The sequence below is a fragment of the Muntiacus reevesi genome, chromosome 3, assembly GCF_963930625.1.
Source record: "Muntiacus reevesi chromosome 3, mMunRee1.1, whole genome shotgun sequence".
NCBI classification, from domain to species: Eukaryota; Metazoa; Chordata; class Mammalia; order Artiodactyla; family Cervidae; genus Muntiacus; species Muntiacus reevesi.
In genome coordinates this window covers 230,108,424-230,114,637 of record NC_089251.1, presented here as the reverse complement: position 1 = coordinate 230,114,637, position 6,214 = coordinate 230,108,424, and the positions used below count along the sequence as shown (strand labels likewise).

Here is a 6,214-nt window from a genome sequence, read left to right as displayed (position 1 = left end):
TACTGTAGCATGAAAACATGAATCTCCTTCTATCTTTAATTCATTTTGTTACCAAAATCACATTCCTAAATTAGAAAATCATAAGAAAAACTACATAAATAACAAGATGCTGAAAAATCCACCTTTATTCTTCTTGGCTATGGAAAATTAACTGAAAGAACAGATAACATGTTCTAAATTTTTAACATAGTTTACTATGAATGAGCACTTACTATTCAATCATAGCAATAATGAATCCCTTACTAGTTAAATGGGACTTCCCTGGTGGCTCAGATGGTAAAGCGTCTGCCTACAATGCAGGAGAGCCAGGTTCGATCCCTGGGTCAGGAAGATCCCCTGAAGAAGGAAATGGCAACCCATTCCAGTACTCTTTCCTGGAAAATTCCATGGACTGTTGAGCCTGGTAGGCTACAGTCCATGGGGTTGCAAAGAGTCGGACACGACTGAGCAACTTCACTTTCTTTTTCTTTTACTAGTTAAATAGATTCTAAACACTTATCCTAATTCTTGCTGTGATTTGTAACCATATCCTCTAATGCTCATATATCAAGTATTTTTAAATGTATATTAAAATATTGAGAGACATTACTGACAAAAGGCTTTTGAGATGAACAAGTCACTTTTTAATTTTTTAATTAACCCTAGAATTAGTACAGTAAGTTGCATATGGAATGATGTGGTCCAAATACAGTGGTCCCAAATAAATTCATAGAGTTTCAAACACTAAATAGTATTTTTCAAATTTATTTCACCAGCATTTGGTAAAGAAGTATAAGCAATAAAGACTCAGAGATAGCTGCTTAAAAGGATTATATAAGATCATTTGATGGATTTATAGGAACAAATCTTTTTTACATTATAAAATAAAGTATTTTAAACTAAACATCTTCATTTTTTTTCCTTCCCTTGAGAAGAAAAAATCAAATGGATCACCAGCTCTAGCTGGAATTGTTGCAGAAAACCCTCTATTAATGTCACAAAAATGATACTCTTAACTATTTGTTGCCAGCTCGGAACTCAATGTCCTTAGTCATTATAGAGATAAAATATACTGGCATGATTTGTATAAAGAATTTTATCAAAGTATCATACCTATTATTATATGCTGAAAATATGTACATGCATTTACATAAACATTACATTCATAGAAATTCATTGCACATACACTTTGTTATTAAAAAAATTTTTTTTGCCCTAAAAGTGCTTCTGATTGTTAAATTTAAAAGCACAAATTTGTTGTCTATTTATAAAGAAAATAAGTAAATACCCATAGTTTAGGAATGGATTTGGAAGATAAAAGGAAAAGTGTTTATGCCATTGTACAATATTTGTTAATGCTATACTGAAATAGAAAAATATTTAGTCCTAAAATAAACTACTGTTTTACACATGTGGCTGTCTATCAGAATTAACATGGGTGCCTTTCAGAAAAACAGGCCCCTCATTTGAAGACTATTAAGTTGAAATTTTAGGAAGTGGTGCCATGGACTCTGTATTTTTTAAAGACAGTTTTTACTTTGGTGTTTGAAGTGAAGTGAAGTTGCTCAATTGTGTCCCACTCTTTGCGACCCCATGGACTGTAACCTATCAGGCTCCCTGTCCGTGGGATTCTCCAGGCAAGAGTACTGGAGTGGGTTGCCACTTCCTTCTCCAGGGGATCTTCCTGGCCCAGGGGTCGAACCCAGGTCTCCTGCATTGCAGGCAGACGCTTTACCGTCTGAGCCACCTTAGAGGACTGTAAATGCGTGATTAAGGAGCTCCCTCTCTGTCTGGGTCTCTGCGTTGGTCTAGAGGAGGATGTGGTTAGCAGAAACTTTTCCTACACCGCAGGCCACTACACATATCCACCAAGTCTCTTTGTAGCAATCAATGATTTGAATGTTCAAAAGGTCTCCAAACTGAGATGTATTTATATATCTTTTTTCAGGCAAACTACAACAGAAAAAAAATTGAAAAAAATTGATGAAAATGTTAAAAACCATGGTTAGTATTCAAGAAGGCATACAGATGGCCAACTGGCACATGAAAAGATACTCAACATTTCTAATTATCGGAGAAGTGCAAATCAAAACTATAAGTGAATATCACCTCACACCAGTCAAAAGGGCCATCATCAAAAAGTCCACAAATGCTGGAGAATGTGTGGCAATAAAGATAGCCCTTCTACACTATTAGTGGGAATGCAAATTGGTATAGCAATTATGGAAAACATTGTGGAGGTTCCTTAAAAAAATAATAAAAATAAAGTTACCATATGATCTAGCACTCCCACTCCTAGGCATATATCTGGAGAAAACTCCAATTTGAAAAGCTAACATGTTCCTCAAAGTTCATAGCACTACTCACAATAGCCAAGACACAGAAGCAATCTAAATGTCGATCATTAGGTGGATAAAGAAGATGTGGTACATATATATATATACACTATGGAATATTACTCAGCTATTAAAAAAGAACAAAATAATACCATGGCAGCAACATGGACAGATCTAGAGATTGTCATACCAAGTGAAGTAAATCAGAGAAAGACAAATACATGACATCGTTTTTATGTGGAATCTAAAATATGATACAAATAGACTTATTTATAAAACAGAAACTGACTTGGGATCATAGAAAACAAGTTTAGAGTTACCAAAGGGAAAAGTGGGGAGAAGGATAAATTGGGGAGAAGGATAAATTAGGACTTGGATAGATGTAAAGACCATATATATAGATACACACTTACATACAATAGACAACCAACAAGGTCCTGCTTTATAGCAATTGACTATATTTAATATCTTATACTAACCTACAAGTGAAAAGAATAGAAAAATACATATATTAATCTATAGATAGATATTAATAGATATATCCAAATTTCTTTGTTATATACCAGAATCTAACACATTGCAAATTAAATACTTTAATTGTATATTTCAAGTAAATTTAATAAAAAGAAGCTAAGGCTAGTGCTAATTGTTTTAAAGAACAATAAAGATTCCTAACTTTAGTGGAAAGAGTGAAAATTAAGATATTTCACATAATCTTTCATGTGTATTGAATATGCAATCCAGCTATTGGGAGTAGTTTATATATTTGTAACAAAAAGAATCAAAAAGAGAGACAGCCCTGTGAGAGTTTCTTAACATGGTTAGTTACAGTGCATTTTAATAATGCACTATTCCTATCCTGTGCTTTTCCCAAAACCACAGTGTCTATTTGGATCTTTAGGGATTAAGAATAAAAACACTGAATACATTTGTATGTGACATGTCCAATTCTCTGGGAGTTTGAACTACTCCTCCTCTCCACAGTCTGAATTTCAAATAATCTTAAAAGTTGATAGCCTCATTTGAAGCTCTATGCTTTTGGTTTGTTTTGATTTGTAAATCTGAGACATCATATAAACTGCCTTACTGTAAGAATGAAAGCGAATGGATTTCAATCTTTTAAGTGGCATTTCTACTTCTCTTAGTGAGAAAAGTTCAGCAGCTCAGTGAAGCATATGCATTTATAATTGTATTTATTTTGAGGGTATCTATTTCACACTAAGTTACAGTCTATTAAGATGCAAAATTCAAAGAAAATACTAATAGAGTATTTTAATCTGTGAATTAGCATACAACATTTATTTATTTTCTCCCAGTAAGAAGTATTTATGCAGTGAAATAAAAGTTATCAGTTTGTTTTTTTTTACCTACAATTTTAACAGTTGCTAGATTCTCTCATTTTTCTTTCTTTCTAACGGCTTTGCTGCATTCAGTTGGACCGTTTCTTTCCCCTCTACTTGCTGTTCTTTGAACTATTTAGAAATTTTAAAGTATCACTGTGAAACCATTTAAGCCCAAGAACAGGAAGCCTAAAGCAAATAGTGTAGATAGGACCAAATAATAATTTATAGAACTTTTCCATTGAATGAGAAAATGCTAACACTATGAGACAAGTGATCTGTTAAATAAAATAATAAAAATAGTAGGTTGTGAAAAGTAGTTCAACTGACTCTGGAATTCAGGATTTAACTTTTTATTTCCAATGTTAACAGTGAGTATACCATTACAGGAAGTCATTTTAAAAAATGCACAGTGTGAAAGTTGCAAGCTAAGATTTATTTGAGGCAAAATAAGGACTATAGCCTGGGGAGACAGCACTTCAGATAGCTGTGAGAAACTGCTCCAGAGAAGCAGTTGGGAAGACTGGTATTTATGAGATTTTGGGTAGGGGGGAATACATGCAGTCAAGCACATATTTTTCCAGAATGTTTCTGCTAGTTTCATGAAGCTTTTGCTAGTCATGAGGAACAATTGTCGTCACTGTTCCTCATTAAGGATTTTAGTCTTTCTAGATGTAAGGAAACACAAGAATCAGTCACTTATCAGCTCCTAAAACTAACTATCTGAAGACCTATCCCGACAGTTTTTCCCTAGTGCAGAGTGGCTCCCTTCTGATCTCTACCCTAAACTCCTTTCAAGGGGTGGTGAAGGTAGCAGCTGCAGTAGTTCATGACTTAACCCTTATAGACATAGATGATAAGTGCCCATGGCAAGGGCCAATTTGTACTTGACAAGTAACAACCTTATTTTTTCCTCCAAAATTCCTTCCTAATTATGAATATTTGGTTCCTTTCATTATATATAGTCACTTGAATCCACAGTAATCACATAAATCTACTGCTCACATAAAAACTTTATAAAATTTTATCAAATATTTCAGCTTTATTTTCTTTACTTAGAGTGATACAATAAAGTCTTTTGCATATTTTTTGTGTACGGTGTTAGAAAGTGTTCTAGTTTCATTCTTTTACATGTATTTGACCAGTTTTCCCAGCACCACTTGTTGTTGAAGAGACTATCTTTTCTCCATTGTATATTTCTGCCTTCATTGACAAAGATAAGGTGTCCATAGGTGCATGGATTTATCTCTGAACTTTCTACTTTGTTCCATTGATCTATAATTCTGTCTTTGTGCAGTACTATGCTGTCATGTATGGATGTGAGCATTAGACTATGAAGAAAGCTGAGCACCGAAAAATTGATGCTTTTGAACTGTGGTGTTGGAGAAGACTCTTGAGAGTCCCTTGGGCTGCAAGGAGATCCAACCAGTCCATCCTAAAGGAGATCAGTCCTGGGTGTTCATTGGAAGGACTGATGCTGAAGCTGAAACTCCAATACTTTGGCCTCCTCATGCGAAGAGTTGACTCATTGGAAAAGATCCTGATGCTGGGAGGGATTGGGGGCAGGAGGAGAAGGGGATAACAGAGGATGCAATGGCTGGATGGCATCACCAACCCGATGGACATGAATTTGAGTAAACTCTAGGAGTTGGTGTTGGACAGGGAGGCCTGCTGCAATTCATGGGGTCGCAAAGAGTTGGACACGACTGAGCAACTGAACTGAACTGAACTGAACTATTTAAAAGGGGGACACATTCCATTCATAAAAGTAAAACAAGGAGAATGGCTTGACACCTGGCACATCAAGGTGTAAATGATTTTGCAAAAACATATCACTTTTTATAGTAAATATTTTTAATTTTTACCAATGGCTAATCATCAGTAATCTTAGTGGAGGAAACAGTACTATCAAACCTAGGTCAAATAAAAATCAATATTCACTAAGAGGCTGATACTTTTCAATTATTTATATAGTCAACACAATTCAAATATAATTCTCAGCAGGATGTTGTATAAATGTTTTAAAAAATTGCTTGAAGAAAAAAATAATTCACTAAAGATATGTTTATGGCAAAGATGCACATGAAAAGATGCTCGGCATCATTAATTATTAGGGAGATGCAAATTAAAACCATAATATAATTACATTATACTCCATTAAATAAAAACCTAAAAATTTTCAAATATGATGAGGATGCTGAGCAGATGGAATTTACATACAGTACTAGTGAAATAAAAGTGGTATATTCACTTTGGAAAACATTTTGGCAATTTCTTACAAAACTAAAAATATACTTACTATAGGACCCATCAATAACATTCTGAGGTATTTACCCCAAAAATATAAAATCTCATGATCACAGAGAAGTCTGTCAGAATATTTATAGTAGCTTGTTCATAATTTGACTATCCTGTAGTCAAATAAATTGACTATCCTCTAAAGTGAGAATGGATTTAAAAACAAAACAAACAAACAAAAAAACTGTGACACAACCATACTGTGAAATAGTACTCAGCAATAAAAAGTAATGAGCAATTGATACACACAACAAAGGGAGA

General features: G+C 34.1%; 1 non-coding gene across 1 annotated transcript; it reads left to right on the top strand.

Annotated features, from left to right (window-relative positions):
• Positions 1-258: 258 nt before the first annotated feature.
• Positions 259-331, top strand: TRNAC-ACA (transfer RNA cysteine (anticodon ACA)). The gene has a single exon. It is a non-coding gene; the product is annotated as a tRNA-Cys (tRNA).
• Positions 332-6,214: the final 5,883 nt, after the last annotated feature.